Here is a 17,198-nt window from a genome sequence, read left to right on the forward strand (position 1 = left end):
AGATTATCTGGTCATTATCACATTGCTGTTTGTGGGAGCTTGCTGTGCGCTAATTGACTGCCGCATTTCCTACATTACAACAGTGACTGTACTTCAAAAGTACTTAATTGGCTGTAAAGCGCTTCAAGACGACTGGTGGTTATGAAAGGCGCTATATAAATGCACCAGAGACCGCATCTGGCTGATTGATAGCTCAGAGTCCGCGCATGCGCACGCGGGACGGCGGTTTGGGCCGAGTCCTGCACAGCGACGCCTCCCGGTCACCAAGGGTATTAACTGCGCATGTCCAGAGGAGACCAAACCCCTCCCCCACTCGGAACTGCGCAGGCGCACTCGGGTCCTGTCGGACGGAGCCGGCGCGGGTCATTCCGGGAAAGGCCTTGGTGTCGGTTGCAGAGTCGCGATCGGTGACGCAAAGTGAGTTTTCTCCGCTCCGATTGGGTGGAGAATCGCGCGGGGTGGGGGGAGGGGTGGATCGGGAGCGAATAAAGCGAAATAGAAAAACCTGAGAGTCCGCGAGGCCCCGGATGAGCGGCGTCGGTTGGACGAATTCGTGATCTCCTCGGGGCACGTGACCCGGGCCCACGGCCTGATTGACGGGAGCTTCCGACCAATAGGGAGCGAGCGGGGCGGGGCTGGAGGTGCGAGCCGGCGGCGGGTCCTCCAACCAATCGGGGAGCCCAAGGGGCGGGACTAGCGCCGGCTGATTGTCTGATCCGCAGGGCAGCGAGTTTCTCCAGTCCCTTGTTCAGGGCCCGGGGCCAGGGGAGGCTGTGGGCCTTTATTCCCCTTATTGGACACAAGGCTCTTTGTCTCACAACACACTGGCTAAGGTTTTAATAGAGACTTTTTAAATTAATCAATAAAGGCAGATAAAACCCGTGCTTCTGTGGAACAAACTTTCTAATATTTTATAGAATCATAGAATGGTTACAGCACAGAAGGAGGCCATTCGGCCCGTCGAGCCCATGCCGGCTCTCTGCAAGATCACTTCAGCGAGTCCCACTCCCCGCCCTTTCCCCGTAACCCTGCAAATGTCTTTCCTTCAGGTACTTATCCAATTCCCTTTTGAAAGCCGTGATTGAATCTGCCTCCACCACCCTTTCAGGCAGTGCATTCCAGATCCTAACCACTCGCTGCATAAAAAAGTTTTTCCTCATGTCGCCTTTGGTTCTTCTGTCAATCACCTTAAATCTGTGTCCTCTGGTTCTCGACCCTTCCGCCAATGGGAACAGTTTCTCTCTACTCTGTCCAGAACTCTCATGATTTTGAACACCTCTATCAGATCTCACCTCAACCTCCTCTGCTCTAAGGAGAACCACCCCAGCTTCTCCAGTATATCCACGGAACTGAAGTCCCTCATCCCTTATCCCTGGAACCATTCTTGTAAATCTTTTCTGCACCCTCTCTAAGGCCTTCACATCCTTCATAAAGTGCGGTGCCCAGAATTGGACACAATACTCCAGTTGAGGCCGAACCAGTGTTTTATAAAGGTTCATCAGAACTTCCTTGCTTTTGGACTCTCTGCCTCACCACTTTCTCAACCTGCCCTGCCACCTTCAACGGTTTGTGCACACATACCCCCAGGTCTCTCTGTTCATGCACCCACTTTAGAATTGTACCCTTTATTGCCCCTCCTCGTTCTTCCTAACAAAATGTATTACTTCGCACTTTTCTGCATTAAATTTCATCTGCCACGTGTCCGCCCATTCCACCAACCTGTCTCTGTCCTCTTGAAGCCTATCGCTGTCCACCCCACTGTTCACTATACTTTCAAGTTTTATGTCATCTGCATATTTTGAAATTGTGTCCTGTACACCAAGTCTAAGTCATTAATATATATCAAGTAAAGCAGTGATCCTAGTACTGACCCCTGGGGAACACCACTGTGTACCTTCCTCCAGTCCAAAAACAACCGTTCACCACTATTCTCTGTTATCTGTCACTTAGCCAATTTCGTATCCATGCTGCCACTGTCCCTTTTATTCCATGGGCTTCAACTTTGCTGGCAAGCCTATTATGTGGCACTTGTTGAACGCCTTTTGGAAATCCATGCACACGATAACCGCATTGCCCTCATCAACCCTCTCTGTTACCTCATCAAAAAACTCAATCAGAATCAGAGCGGCTGGGCCCGGCAGACGTGCGGCCAGGGCCCCGGCACCAGGAAACCCAGTGTTTCTTCAGCCGGTTCCACCGAGTCCGACTTGGGGCAAAGGACAGGAGCCAGGCTCCCAGAATGGCCCGCGGCCCCGGGGAGCATGCACACTCTCAGCGGGGAAATCAGTGCCTTGGATAGAGCGGTTTCTGGGGTGCGGGGAATTGTGGGTGCTGCGGCCGCCATTAGCCAGTGGCTGTTGGGGAGAGTTTTATTGCAGGCTGACGGAAGGTAGGTCCCTGGCCGCCTGTGTAGGTCTTTTTGTTCCTTCAGTTTGAGCTGGAGTGGAGATGGAGGAGAAGCTGCTGGGTTTAACCCCCAGTACTTCTGAGTCCAGGAGGACCCAACAATTTCCAATGTGGGACTGTCAAGGGAGGTGGATTCTGGGGGAGATTAGGTTGTTACACAGACACTGTCCCTACAATGTAAAAAAGTATTGTTTTAGGAACAAGTATTTCTGTAAAGGCTTTTAATCCGTTTTACATACAGATTTTTAAAATTAATTCTTGGGATATGGGCATCGCTAGCAAGGCCAGCATATATTGTCAATCCCCAGTGTCCCGTTGAGAAGGTGATGGTGGGCCTTCTTCTTGAACGACTGCAGTCCGTGTGGTGAAGGTACTCCCACAATGCCAGGTGTTACCAGATTTTGACTCAGCAGCGAACGGTGATATTTGTCCAAGTCAGGATGGTGAGTGACTTGGAGGGGAACTTGGTGGTGATTGTGTTCCCATGTACCTGCTTCCCTTGTCCTTCTATGAGCTGGAGGTTGCGGGTTTGGGAGGTTTTGTCAAAGTTGTTGTCGAGCTGCAGATGTATAAAGTCTCTCTCCTTCGACCCCTCGCCCTCCCACATCTCTCTCTCTCTCTCTCTCCTCCCATAGAGGCCAGAGTCGTGGGTAGGCCCAGACCAGGTGGTGGATTCCCTTCCCTGAAGGACATCAATGAACCAGTTGGGTTTTTACGACAATCCGGCAGCTTTCATGGTCACTTTTTTCTGGTGCCAGCCCCACAAATGACCAGGTTAATTCAGCTCAATTTCATAACTTGCCTTTGTGGTTTTTGTGGGTTCTCTCTCACACTCCCTTTTTCCTGTTTTAAATTCGTTTTATAGGGCATTAGAAAGGGAGGATTTGAAGACAGGAAACTCAAACAAAACATCACATCAAGATCTGACAGAGTCACTTGATTAATCGGGACCTGAATATCATCAGCCTTTGAACATGGAAACAAAAAGCACCATTCACAGCGGAGAGAAAATGTACACATGCTCTGTGTGTGGACAAAGCTTCCGCCGATCATCCAACCTGGAAAGACACAAGCGCAGTCACACCGGGGAGAGGCCATTCCCCTGCTCTGAGTGTGGGAAGGGATTCACTAATTCATCCCACCTCCTGACACACCAGCGAGTTCACACTGGGGAGAGGCCGTTCACCTGTTCCGTGTGTGGGAAGGGTTTCACTCGTTCATCCCACCTACTGACACATCAGCGAGTTCACACTGGGGAGAGGCCATTCACCTGCTCCATGTGTGGGAAGGGATTCGCTCAGTCATCCACCCTGCTGGCACACCAGCGCATTCACACTGGGGAGAGGCCGTTCACTTGCTCTGAGTGTGGGAAAGGATTCACTCAGTCATCCAATCTGCTGAATCACCAGCGAGTTCACACTGACGAGAGACCTTTTAAATGCCCGGACTGTGGGAAGTGCTATAAAAGTTCCAGGGAACTGACGTGCCATCAACATGTTCACACTGACGAGAGACCGTTCAGGTGCTCTCACTGTGGGACTGGGTTCAGGCAGTCATCCGACCTCACTGTACACCAGCACACTCACACTGGGGAGAGGCCGTTCAAATGCTCACACTGTGGCACTGGGTTCAGGCGATCATCTGAACTCACGATACACCAGCGCACTCATTCTGGGGAGAGGCCGTTCACCTGCTCCGTCTGTGGGAAGGGATTCACTCAGTCATCCTACCTTCTGATGCACCAGAGAGTTCACACTGGAGAGAGACGGTTCACCTGCTCCACGTGTGGGAAGGGATTCACTCAGTCATCCAACCTTCTGAAACATCAGCGAGTTCACAATGGGGAGAGGCCGTTCATCTGCACTGAGTGTGGGAAGGGATTTACTCAGTCATCCGACCTTCTGATACACCAGCGAGTTCACACTGGGGAGAGGCCTTTCACCTGCTCTGTGTGTGGGAAGAGATTCACTCTGTCATCCACCCTGCTGACACACCAGCGAGTTCACACTGGGGAGAGGCCATTCACCTGCTCCGTGTGTGGGAAGGGATTCACTCGGTCCTCCCACATGCTGAGACACCAGCAAGTTCACAAGTGACCGCAGGAGTTGGATTCTGCTGTTATTGCTGCTGTTAACCACATCCAGGACTGAACCATGTTCATTCTGACAGTTGGAGTTTGTTTCTGCTGATGTTAATAATTCCTTTAACTGGGCTGGAGTTTAATATTCTGGATATATGTCAAATATATTAGCGTTGCTTTCAAAACATTGTTGTAGATGTTTGTCTTTCCCACCTGAGTGTTTAGCATCACCTGGCTGGAGCTCAGAAAGGACAATCTGAGGGAGGATCGTACGGCAGGAACAGAACTTCAGCCTGGACACAGTCCTTCAGGGCCACACTGAGAGGGGCAAACGGCACTTTGGTCTTTCTCGTCTCCCTTCATTGACAGCAAAGTCTCCGTGTGGGTTAATCTTGAGGCGTGTAAGAAATGTGTCCCAGCCGCTCCCTTCCATGGCTCAGAGCTCCTAGACACGGAACAGAAGGCTCCTTTACAACTGTGTTTAGAGTCAGGAAGAACAACGGTGAATGCTGGGAACGTGCTGTCAAATCAGAGATTGGTGTCAAACTGCAATCTGTTCCTGACTGAAAGTGAAACGGCAGGTTTAAGTTTCCAGTCTAAAAATTACAGTGGTAATTATTCCACAAAGATTTAACATGTTTGTGTGACAGTCCTGACTCTAACGTTTTAATGCAGATGTTAACTCATTTTAAATAAACCCATATAAAATAAATTGGTTAAAGTCTGCATTAAAATAGCAGATAGAGGAGTTCACCGGAGCCTGTTAACTGCTGGTACAATTATACAACAGACATTTGATCTCCAGATAAAGAAGGACCTGCAGCGTGTTTCCAGGAATTCCCTGTTTTATTGATGTGTGTGTGTTAGACGCCAGTATAACTAAAAATACACGACCCGGAACATCCACGGGGAACCCAGTTCAGATCAAGGTAAGTTCAGTTTTTGGAGAATAGGGACAAATATCACCCACAATTGAGGGAGACAAAAGCAGCCATTAGAGAAGCTCAGAGATCTTTTGGAAGATGGTGCTCAATTGTGGAAATAATAGTAAAAGCTTTTCCAGCTGTGTCAGGAGTCAGAAGACATAGTTACACAGAGTTACATAGAATTACAGAGTCTACAGCACAGGAACAGGCCATTCGGCCCAACTGGTCAATGCCGGTGTTTCTGCTCCACACGAGTCTCCTCCCACCACTCTTCATCTAACCCTATTAGCATATCCTTCTATTCCTTTCTCCCTCATGGGCTTATCTACCTTCCCCATGAATGTATTTGTGCGATTCGCCTCAACTACTCCTTGTGGTAGCACGTTCCACATTCTGACCTCTCTTTGGGTAAAGAAGTTTCTCCTGAATTCCCCATTGGATTTATTAGAGACTGTGTTATATTTATGACCTGTAGTTTTGGACTCCCCCACAAGTGGAAACATTTTCTCCAGGTCCACCCGATATAACCTTTTCATAATCTTAAAGACCTTTATCAGGTCACCCATCGGCCTTCTCTTTATTCTAGAGAAAAGAGCCCCAGCCTGCTCAGCCTTTGCTGATAAGTATAACATCTCAGTTCTGGGATCATCCCTGCAAAGTCTTTTTCCACCTTCTCCAGTGCCTCTATATCCTTTTTATAATCTGGAGACCAGAACTGTTCACAGTACGCCAAGTGTGGTCTAACCAATGTTCTATACAAGTTTAACATAACTTTTCTGTTTTTCAATTCTATCCCTCTAGAAATGATCCCCAGTCCATTGTTTGCTCCTGTTATGGCCTCATTAACCTGCGTCGCTACTTTTAGTGATTTGTGTATCTGGACCCCCAGATCCCTTTGCTCTTCTACCCCATTTAGATTCTTATGTTACAAGTAGTGTGTGGCCTTATTATTCCTACCAAAATGCACCACCTCACACTTAGCTATATTGAAATTTATTTACGAATTACCCTCCCATTCTGCTAGCTTATTAATGTCTTCTTGCATTTTCTCGCAGTCTTCCTCAGTATTAACTATACCCCCCAATTTGGTGTCAGAGACTAATTTTGAAATTATACTTCTGATTCCCGAGTCCAAATCCTTTATGTAAATGGTGAACAACAGTGATCCCAGCACCAATCCCTGTGGAACACCACTTCCCACCTTTTGCCAGTCGGAGTAGCTACTCCTAACCCCTGCTCTCTGTTTTGTAACCAGCTTGCTATCCATACCAGGATGTACAATCTACAAGATGACCAGGGTGTGGAGTTTGTTTGATCTGTAAATCCTCCCCTTCTAATCCCCTGTAAAAAGAGTTTACAAAAGTCAGCACTGGAAGTCCAGGATAGAAACTCAGAACAGACAATTTGCATTTATATGGATCATTACTCTCTCCTGTTCCTCTGAAACTAAATCCCAGTCCCACACACTCTCCCTCATCCCTGTGCTGAAATCCAAACCCATCGCACCATTTCCAAACTGTCCCACTATTCTGGCTGGGTTCAGTTCCATACCCACTGGTGTAGGGATACAGATATTCCAGTGATTTAGTGGAACTGGACATTAGGCAGTCAAAGAAAGACACACTGCTCTGGACTTTAGTTAATCAAAAGTTACCTTTAATCATTTAACAGTTCACACAAGCATCAAGCAACAGATAAATGTGAAGAACAAGTGTAGGGTTCTCAAAATTCCCACATTCCCCAAAGTAATTAATAAAGGGACCCTAAAGGACAAGTTATTAATAAGCGTACCCTAAAGGAAATGGCTTCTGGACCTTGTGGCAAAAACCTGCAAGATTGAAAGCAGGACCCTGCAAAACAGCAGGTCAAGTTGAAAAAGGCTTTGAAAAACCTGACATGCCTGGGCCTGTGGGAGACTTGTTATTTTTGAAGCCAGACAACTAGATAATACAGAATACGCATTCTTCATTTTGAAACAAATCAACTCAGGAAAGACTTAATCTCGAACCCATCAAATCTTTGCATAAATAATCGCTTACAGTTTAAACTAGCTACCAAGCCAGGAAGATACCAATTCACATTATGCATAACAAACACCGAGACATTAAAGACCATTTAGCAACGGGGCAACCACCCAAAAAGCAGTTAAGGTGAACGACTATAATCACCTTAGACAAGCCTGCCAAAAATTAGACAAAGAACTAGCCCTGATTTGGCGCGCAGATAACAACTTCCAAAAGAGTACAATTGTAGGCCCACCAGTAGCCAAGGAAAAGCAGATGAAAGCAGGCAAAAGGGGAGACGAACTGCTACGGAGACGAGCAAGCAGAGAAGGGCAGTGTGGTAAAGCGTTGGGGACAAGCAGGCACACGCTCAAGTCCAGGTTACTCAAAACGCAAAGAAGCAGACCGGAAGGCTCACGGAACATCGCGACGAGGGGGGCACATGGGGCAGGCTAGACCGAAGGCGACTAGGCCGCAACTGCAGCCTTACACGAGGAACGACCACGAGCACCGCGGTAACAAAGGGCCGGGTAAACCATACCTTCAGATCATTACCACTGCACAGGTAATGATCTAGGCCACCGCGACCGAGCTGACACCGAAGACTGCCAACCGAACCCCAACTGCAACAAAACCTCGACGACCAGACCACCACTAGAAGAACAAAACCCGAAGTTTTCCACTCTACAAGATAAAGTACCCAACAAAGACTTTACTCCCTATCTCTAACGGAGAAAAGAGGGTACTTTACTCAGACAAATCCACCACCGCGCCCTGGGACCATGTGGCAATGGCAGGCCCCAAAGAGCGAACCCCAAAACCGCAACCGGCTTAATCGACAGGATTCAACCTGTCAAGAAACCCTTGTGGGTGAGCATAATCCCTGGCCCCTTATAGCACAATTTAGTTAGATATTGGGGGTGGGACAAGGATAGGGGGATTATTAATGTGATTTTTCTCTCGTTGTGCCGTGTGTTCCCTATTCTTAATTAAGTGTACGTTTATATGCCTGTAACTATTCCAGTAATTTTCAGTGTTGTAATTTTATTGTGCCTTTAATAAAATACGGTTTTCTTGCACCAAACCAGTTGTCTACTCCAATTTGTATCGCAACCTGTACCTAAGTCCGGAGTCTAGAACCACAGGGGTGTGGGAGCGATTCGAACCGCTCAAAAGCAGTCAGGGGCAAGCTGACTGCGTACACCAAAACCCCTACACAAGGATTTCAGCGTTAAGGTGGGAGAGCGATCAGCTCTTGTCACACTGGAGGTTCTGCTTCTGTTTGGATGACTTCTTCCAGGCGAAGCTTCTTCCGCCATCATCACCTAGTCATGGAGCAATGGGCGGCCTTAAAAGAGGAGGTGGTTCGGGTACAGTTTTGGTTCAAGGGGGAAAGGGAGAGCAACCAAAGCCAGAGCTCCCTGAATGAGGAAGGAGTTAGAGAGTCGGATGAAGCAGAAAAAGGGGCATATAACAGATGTCAGCTTGATAATACAAGGGAGAATCAGGCTGAATATAAAAAGTACAGAGGACAAGTGAAAAAGAAAATAAGAGGGGCAATGAGACAGTATGAGAATAGATTAGCAGCTAACATAAAAGGGAATCCAAAGGTCTTCTACAGACATATTAACAGTAAAATAGTAGTCAGAGGAATGGTGGGGCTGATTAGGGACCAAAATGGAGATCTGTTGGTGGAGGCAGAAGGCATGGCTGAGGTACTAAATGAGTACGATAGCAAAATACTGCAGATGCTGGAAATCCGAAATAACAACAGAAATTGCTGGAAAAACTCAGCAGGTCAGGCAACATCCGTGGAGAGAAATTTGAGTTGACGTTTCGGGTCGAACCCTTCTTCAAAACTGGAAAGAAAAGAAAATAGGTCGAAGGCAGGGCTGCGGTCGAACAAAAGAAGTAAAAGAGACAATAAAAGGTATTCGAAACCAGACGAGATGGTAATAGGCCTGCCTATCCTGCCAGTACACTTCACACCTAATCTCAGCTGTCTTTTGTCTCCACTGGCCTATTACCATCTCGTCTGGTTTCGAATACCTTTTATTGTCTCTTTTACTTCTTTTGTTCGATCGCAGCCCTGCCTTCGATCTATTTAATTTTCTTTCCAGTTTTGAACAAGGGTTTCGACCCGAAACGTCAACTCAAATTTCTCTCCACGGATGTTGCCTGACCTGCTGAGTTTTTCCAGCATTTTCTGTTGTTATACTAAATGAGTACTTTGTATCGGTGTTTACCAAGGAAGAGGACTTTGCCAAAGCTATGGTAAACAAGGAGGTTGCTGGGATACAGGATGAGATAAAAACAGATAAAGAGGATGTACTAGAAAGACTGGCGGCTCTTAAAGTGGATAAGTCACCGTCCGGATGGGATGCAGTCGAGGTAGCTGAGGGAAGGGTAGAAATTGCAGAGGAGCTGGCCACAATCTTCCAATCCTCCTTAGAGACAGGGGCGGTGCCAAAGGACTGGAGGACTGAAAATGGTGCACCCTCGTTCATAAAAGGGGAGAAGGATAAACCTGACAATTACAGGCCAGTCAGTTTAACATTGGTGGTGGTGGAGGATAAATCTGGCGATTACAGGCCAGTCAGTTTAACATTGGTGGTGGAGAAGGATAAACCTGACAATTACAGGCCAGTCAGTTTAACATTGGTGGTGGAGAAGGATAAATCTGGCGATTACAGGCCAGTCAGTTTAACATTGGTGGTGGAGAAGGATAAATCTGGCGATTACAGGCCAGTCAGTTTAACATTGGTGGTGGAGAAGGATAAATCTGGTGATTACAAGGCAGTCAGTTTAACATTGGTGGTGGAGAAGGATAAATCTGGTGATCACAGACCAGTCAGTTTAACATTGGTGGTGGAGAAGGATAAATCTGGTGATTACAGGCTCGTCAGTTTAACATTGCTGGTGGAGAAGGATAAATCTGGTGATTACAGGCCCGTCAGTTTAACATTGGTGGTGGAGAAGGATAAATCTGGTGATTACAGGCCAGTAAATTTAACATTGGTGGTGGAGAAGGATAAATCTGGTGATTACAGGCCAGTCAATTTAACATTGGTGGTGGAGAAGGATAAATCTGGTGATTACAGGCTCGTCAGTTTAACATTGGTGGTGGAGAAGGATAAATCTGGTGATTACAGACCAGTCAGTTTAACATTGGTGGTGGAGAAGGATAAATCTGGCGATTACAGGCCAGTCAGTTTAACATTGGTGGTGGAGAAGGATAAATCTGGCGATTACAGGCCAGTCAGTTTAAAATTGGTGGTGGAGAAGGATAAATCTGGTGATTACAGGCCAGTCAGTTTAACATTGGTGGTGGAGAAGGTTAAATCTGACAATTACAGGCCAGTCAGTTTAACATTGGTGGTGGAGAAGGATAAATCTGGCAATTACAGGCCAGTCAGTTTAACATTGGTGGTGGAGAAGGATAAATCTGGTGATTACAGGCTCGTCAGTTTAACATTGGTGGTGGAGAAGGATAAATCTGGTGATTACAGGCCAGTCAGTTTAACATTGGTGGTGGAGAAGGATAAATCTGGCAATTACAAGCCAGTCAGTTTAACATTGGTGGTGGAGAAGGATAAATCTGGTGATTACAGGTCAGTCAGTTTAACATTGCTGGTGGAGAAGGATAAATCTGACAATTACAGGCCAGTCAGTTTAACATTGGTGGTGGAGAAGGATAAATCTGGCGATTACAGGCTCGTCAGTTTAACATTGGTGGTGGAGAAGGATAAATCTGGCGATTACAGGCCAGTCAGTTTAACATTGGTGGTGGAGAAGGATAAATCTGGTGATTACAGGCCAATCAGTTTAACATTGGTGGTGGAGAAGGATAAATCTGGCGATTACAGGCCAGTCAGTTTAACATTGGTGGTGGAGAAGGATAAATCTGGTAATTACAGGCCAGTCAGTTTAACATTGGTGGTGGAGAAGGATAAATCTGGCAATTACAGGCCAGTCAGTTTAACATTGGTGGTGGAGAAGGATAAATCTGGTGATTACAGGCCAGTCAGTTTAACATTGGTGGTGGAAAAGGATAAATCTGGTGATCACAGGCCAGTCAGTTTAACATTGGTGGTGGAAAAGGATAAATCTGGTGATCACAGACCAGTCAGTTTAACATTGGTGGTGGAGAAGGATAAATCTGGTGATTACAGGCCAGTCAGTTTAACATTGGTGGTGGAGAAGGATAAATCTGGCAATTACAGGCCAGTCAGTTTAACATTGGTGGTGGAGAAGGATAAATCTGGCGATTACAGGCCAGTCAGTTTAAAATTGGTGGTGGAGAAGGATAAATCTGGCGATTACAGGCTCGTCAGTTCAACATTGGTGGTGGAGAAAGATAAATCTGGTGATTACAGGCCAGTCAGTTTAACATTGGTGGTGGAGAAGGATAAATCTGGCAGTTACAGGCCAGTCAGTTTAACATTGGTGGTGGAGAAGGATAAATCTGACAATTACAGGCTCGTCAGTTTAACATTGGTGGTGGAGAAGGATAAATCTGGTGATTACAGGCCAGTCAGTTTAACATTGGTGGTGGAGAAGGATAAATCTGGCAGTTACAGGCCAGTCAGTTTAACATTGGTGGTGGAGAAGGATAAATCTGGTGATTACAGGCTCGTCAGTTCAACATTGGTGGTGGAGAAGGATAAATCTGGTGATTACAGGCCAGTCAGTTTAATATTGGTGGTGGAGAAGGATAAATCTGGCGATTACAGGCCAGTCAGTTTAACATTGGTGGTGGAGAAGGATAAATCTTGCAATTACAGGCCAGTCAGTTCAACATTGGTGGTGGAGAAGGATAAATCTGGCAATACAGGCTCGGCAGTTTAATATTGGTGGTGGAGAAGGATAAATCTGGCAATTACAGGCCAGTCAGTTTAACATTGGTGGTGGAGAAGGATAAATCTGGTAATTACAGGCCAGTCAGTTTAACATTGGTGGTGGAGAAGGATAAATCTGGCAATTACAGGCCCGTCAGTTTAACATTTGTGGTGGAGAAGGATAAATCTGTCAGTTACAGGCCAGTCAGTTTAACATTGGTGGTGGAGAAGGATAAATCTGGTGATTACAGGCCAGTCAGTTTAACATTGGTGGTGGAGAAGGATAAATCTGGCGATTACAGGCTCGTCAGTTTAACATTGGTGGTGGAGAAGGATAAATCTGTCAGTTACAGGCCAGTCAGTTTAACATTGGTGGTGGAGAAGGATAAATCTGGTGATTACAGGCCAGTCAGTTTAACATTGGTGGTGGAGAAGGATAAATCTGGTGATTACAGGCCAGTCAGTTTAACATTGGTGATGGAGAAGGATAAATCTGGCGATTACAGGCTCGTCAGTTTAACATTGGTGGTGGAGAAGGATAAATCTGGTGATTACAGGCTTGTCAGTTTAACATTGGTGGTGGAGAAGGATAAATCTGGCAATTACAGGCCCGTCAGTTTAACATTGGTGGTGGAGAAGGATAAATCTGGTGATTACAGGCCAGTCAGTTTAACATTGGTGGTGGAGAAGGATAAATCTGGCGATTACAGGCCAGTCAGTTTAACATTGGTGGTGGAGAAGGATAAATCTGGCGATTACAGGCCAGTCAGTTTAACATTGGTGGTGGAGAAGGATAAATCTGGCGATTACAGGCTCGTCAGTTTAACATTGGTGGTGGAGAAGGGTAAATCTGGTCATTACAGGCCAGTGAGTTTAACATTGGTGGTGGAGAAGGATAAATCTGGTGATTACAGGCTCGTCAGTTTAACATTGGTGGTGGAGAAGGATAAATCTGGTCATTACAGGCCAGTGAGTTTAACATTGGTGGTGGAGAAGGATAAATCTGGTGATTACAGGCTCGTCAGTTTAACATTGGTGGTGGAGAATCTTTTAGAAACAATAATCCAGGAGAAAACTAACAGCCACTTGGATAAGTCTGGACTAATAAAGGAGAGCCAGCAGGGATTTGTTAAAGGCAAATCATGTTTGATGGTGTTGACTGAGTTTTTTGATGAGGTAATGGAGGGTGAAGGTGTAAAATGGGCAGGAAGTTCAATCCCGTCAGGTGGGGGAGGTTCAAATTACCCCCAGCATATCTGAACTAGAAGGACAACTACTAAAAATGGCCAAAGGGACGATAAAATAACTATGGAAACAGCCTGAGCAGTTCCGCAGCAACAGGAATCCCCAAATGGGAAGCTTTCTGCTTTTTAACCTCGTACACTATTTATCTACAAAGTACATCTCTAATTATCATCAACAGCAAGCTGCAATATCACTTATTGGAATATGATTGTTTGACTAAGTAAGAGTTTAGCTAAACACCTGCAGTTATTTTACAAATATAGTATTTTCTTACTTTAAGCAAATCCTTTGAAGTTTTCTTTTGCCTTTTACTTTTTGTCGTGTGTTTTTTTCTCTTTAGGTCCCTGCACACAACCAAAGCATTCTCAGCTGAGGGAACAGGTGGGCAGCTTGCTCTGACCCTGCCGTTCTACTGTGACCCGTGGGGTCTCACCCTCCAAATGGACTTCCTTGTGGGGACACGCTCACTTTCTGTTGACCCCCTCTTTCTTCCCGACAGTCCAGTGGGGATTAAGGATTTGCAGTGTGAGGGAGAATGGGCATAAACCCACATCCCACCATTCTTTGGTGCCATTTGTTTAGCTGGCATGCTGTGCCCATCTCCGTTAATGAATTCTGATGTTCTTCAGTTTTTTGAAGCAGACACAGTGTCCACAAAGAGCTACTTGTGCTTCAAAAGACTCGAGCCGCTCGGCCAAACAGCCACGTGGACTTTCAGTCCAACATATAATCCATCCATCGATTGATCACTCATTTCATTCATTTAGTAACGGCAGATTTTACTATCTTACACCACATTCTGTGTATTTAAGATAGTATCTGATGACTATCTGAATTGATGTTGATAAATTATTGGGAGGGTAGAAGTGGTGCGATGCTCAACACTAAGAGTCGGACTGTTTCCGATTCACCAATTGAACACTTTGCTCTCACCAACGTGCGCGGTCCCTTTAAATATGCTGCGCGGTTTCTCTCCCAGCGGCAGGAGCTGGTGAGCGGCCTGCGCGGGGCCTCGCCATTGCTGCGCCACCGTGCAGCCGCGCACCTTAGGGGCAACATTGGTGTGCGGCCCTCAACAGCTCACCACAACTTGTTCAGTGGCCCTCCAGCCCAAATCATTGCCCACCCCTGCCCGAAACCATCTTTAACGGGATTCTGCCTCCTGACGGAGCTGGGAAAGATTTTGCCATTATTACCACAATTGAGCAGCATCTTCTTTTCCAAAGATCTCTGAGCTTCTCTAATGGCTGCTTTTGTCTCCCTCAACTGTGGGTGATATTCTTTATTCTCCTGTAAACTGAATTCCTCTTGATCTCAACTGTGTTCAATGTAAGATAGTTCAGGGAGTCAGGCATCCTTCACCCCTAGACCTACGCTGGCCGGTCAAACCCCAGTCATTTCCTCAGTAAGGATTCCTCTGGTTCCTCGCCATATATTTGTCAGGATACTGAAACCCAGCTTTCTTACCGTCCACTCCTGGAGGCCCCACTCCCTGAGCCTACAACCTTCAGCAGGGTCAGTGCTGGAGTTCCACAGCAGGAGTGAACCCAACTGTTAGAGTGAACATGATTCAGTCCTGGATATGATTAACAGCAGCAATAATAGTAGAATCCAACCCCTGCAGTCGCTTGTGAACTCGCTGGTGTGTCAGCAGGTTGCATGACCGAGTGAATCCCTTCCCACACTCGGAACAGGTGAATGGCCTCTCCCCAGTGTGAGTGCGCTGGTGTCTTAGCAGGTTGGAGCTCTGAGTGAATCCCTTCCCACACACTGAACAGGTGAATGGCCTCTCCCTAGAGTGAACTTGCTGGTGTGCCAGCAGGCTGCAGTTCTGAGTGAATCCCTTACCACACACTGAGCAGGTGAACAGTTTCTCCCTGGTGTGAACTCACTGGTGTGTCAGCAGGCTGGAGTTCTGAGTGAATCCCTTCCCACAAACTGAGCAGGTGAACAATTTCTCCCCGGTGTGAACTCGCTGGTGTAAGAGCAGGCTGGAGTTCTGAGTGAATCCCTTCCCACACACTGAGCAGGTGAATGGCCTCTCCCCGGTGTGAACTCACTGGTGTATCAGTAGGTGGGATGAATTTGTGAATCCCTTCCCACACACGGAGCAGGTGAACGGCCTCTCCACAGTGTGAACTCGCTGGTGTGTCAGAAGGGTGGTTGAATTCGTGAATCCTTTTCCACTCAGAGCAGGTGAACGGCCTCGCCTCAGAATGAATTTGCTGGTGTGTCAGTGATATACCTATCAATTCATCCAATGAAAAGCGACGAGTTAAGAAAGTAACTATAGGTTTTTATTGGCTAAATAACAGAGCCCACCCTCGTGGGTGATCGGATCCAACAAGGAGGAATACCAGCCAGTCGACCACCTTTATACCTGGGCAGGTAGGTGGAGCCATGGGCGGAGTCAGCAGTGGTCAGCCCAGGTATAACAGTGTGACAAGAGGCGACCTCCTATAGTGATACAACAGTGTGAACAGTGATAACCATAGAGTAACGATATAACAGTGATAACTATAGTGTAACGATAGTGAACGATAAAAGTGGTTTACCACATTCACCCCTTGTTTAGATTTGAGTCCAGCGGGGTGAAGTGTACTACCAGTTCTGGTATGTCAGTCTGTCCGGAGGCCTCGTAAGCCTTTCTGATCGTCGCAGCGGCGGTGTTGCATTATCCGGTGTTAATGCTGGTGTCTGCGTGGTCGGCGAAGGCTCGTGGGGTTCCGGCATGCCGTCTACCTGGGCTGGAATTGGGGGGGTGGGGGGGGGGTGAAGGTGGTGTCTCCGGAGTGCCCGAGGGTGCGAGGTCTTGTAAGGAGACTGTGTCCTCCCGCCCGTCTGGGTATGCCACATAGGCGTACTGGGGGTTGGCGTGCAGGAGGTCCACCCTCTCGACCAGGGGGTCTGTTTTATGGGCCCTCACGTGCTTTCGCAGCAAGACTGGCCCCGGAGAGGTCAGCCAGGTTGGTAGAGTGGTTCCCGTAGTCGACTTCCTGGGGAAAACAAACATTCGTTCATGGGGGGTGGCGTTAATGGCAGTGCAAAGTAGTGACCGGATGGAATGCAGCGCTGCCGGGAGGACTTCCTGCCAGCGGGAGGTTGGGAGGCCCTTAGACTTTAAGGCTAAGAGGACGGCCTTCCATACCGTCGCGTTCTCTCTTTCCACCTGGCCGTTCCCTCGGGGGTTGTAGCTGGTGGTCCTGCTTGCGGCAATACCTCTTGCTAGTAGGAACTGACGGAGTTCCTCGCTCATGAAGGAGGAGCCCCGGTCACTATGTATATAGTTTGGGAACCCGAACAAGGCGAAGAGGTCGTTCAGGCATTTAATGACCGTGGTACTGGTCATGTCTGGGCAGGGGAAGGCAAAAGGGAAACGGGAGTACTCATCAACAATGTTGAGGAAGTACACATTACGGTCAGAGGACGGGAGGGGCCCCTTAAAGTCGATGCTCAGGCGCTCGAAGGGGCGGGTGGCCTTGATCAGGCTTGCTCTGTCCGGCCTAAAGAAGTGCGGTTTGCACTCGGCACAGGTCTGGCAGTTCCTGGTCATGGTCCTGACCTCCTCGATGGAGTAGGGCAGGTTGCGGGCCTTAATGAAGTGGTAAAGTCTGGTGACCCCGGGGTGGCAGAGGTCGTTGTGGAGGGTCTGAAGTCTATCACTTTGCGCGCTGGCGCATGTAATTCGTGACAGAGCATC

At 47.4% G+C, this 17,198-nt stretch overlaps 1 pseudogene; it reads left to right on the top strand.

The window, feature by feature from the left end:
• Positions 1-17,198, top strand: part of LOC147118922 (uncharacterized) — a 155,419-nt pseudogene that overhangs the window by 84,598 nt on the left and 53,623 nt on the right.

The sequence above is a fragment of the Somniosus microcephalus genome, chromosome 4, assembly GCF_052327205.1.
Source record: "Somniosus microcephalus isolate GS21.2 chromosome 4, FLI_Smic_1.0, whole genome shotgun sequence".
In the NCBI taxonomy this organism is placed as follows: domain Eukaryota; kingdom Metazoa; phylum Chordata; class Chondrichthyes; order Squaliformes; family Somniosidae; genus Somniosus; species Somniosus microcephalus.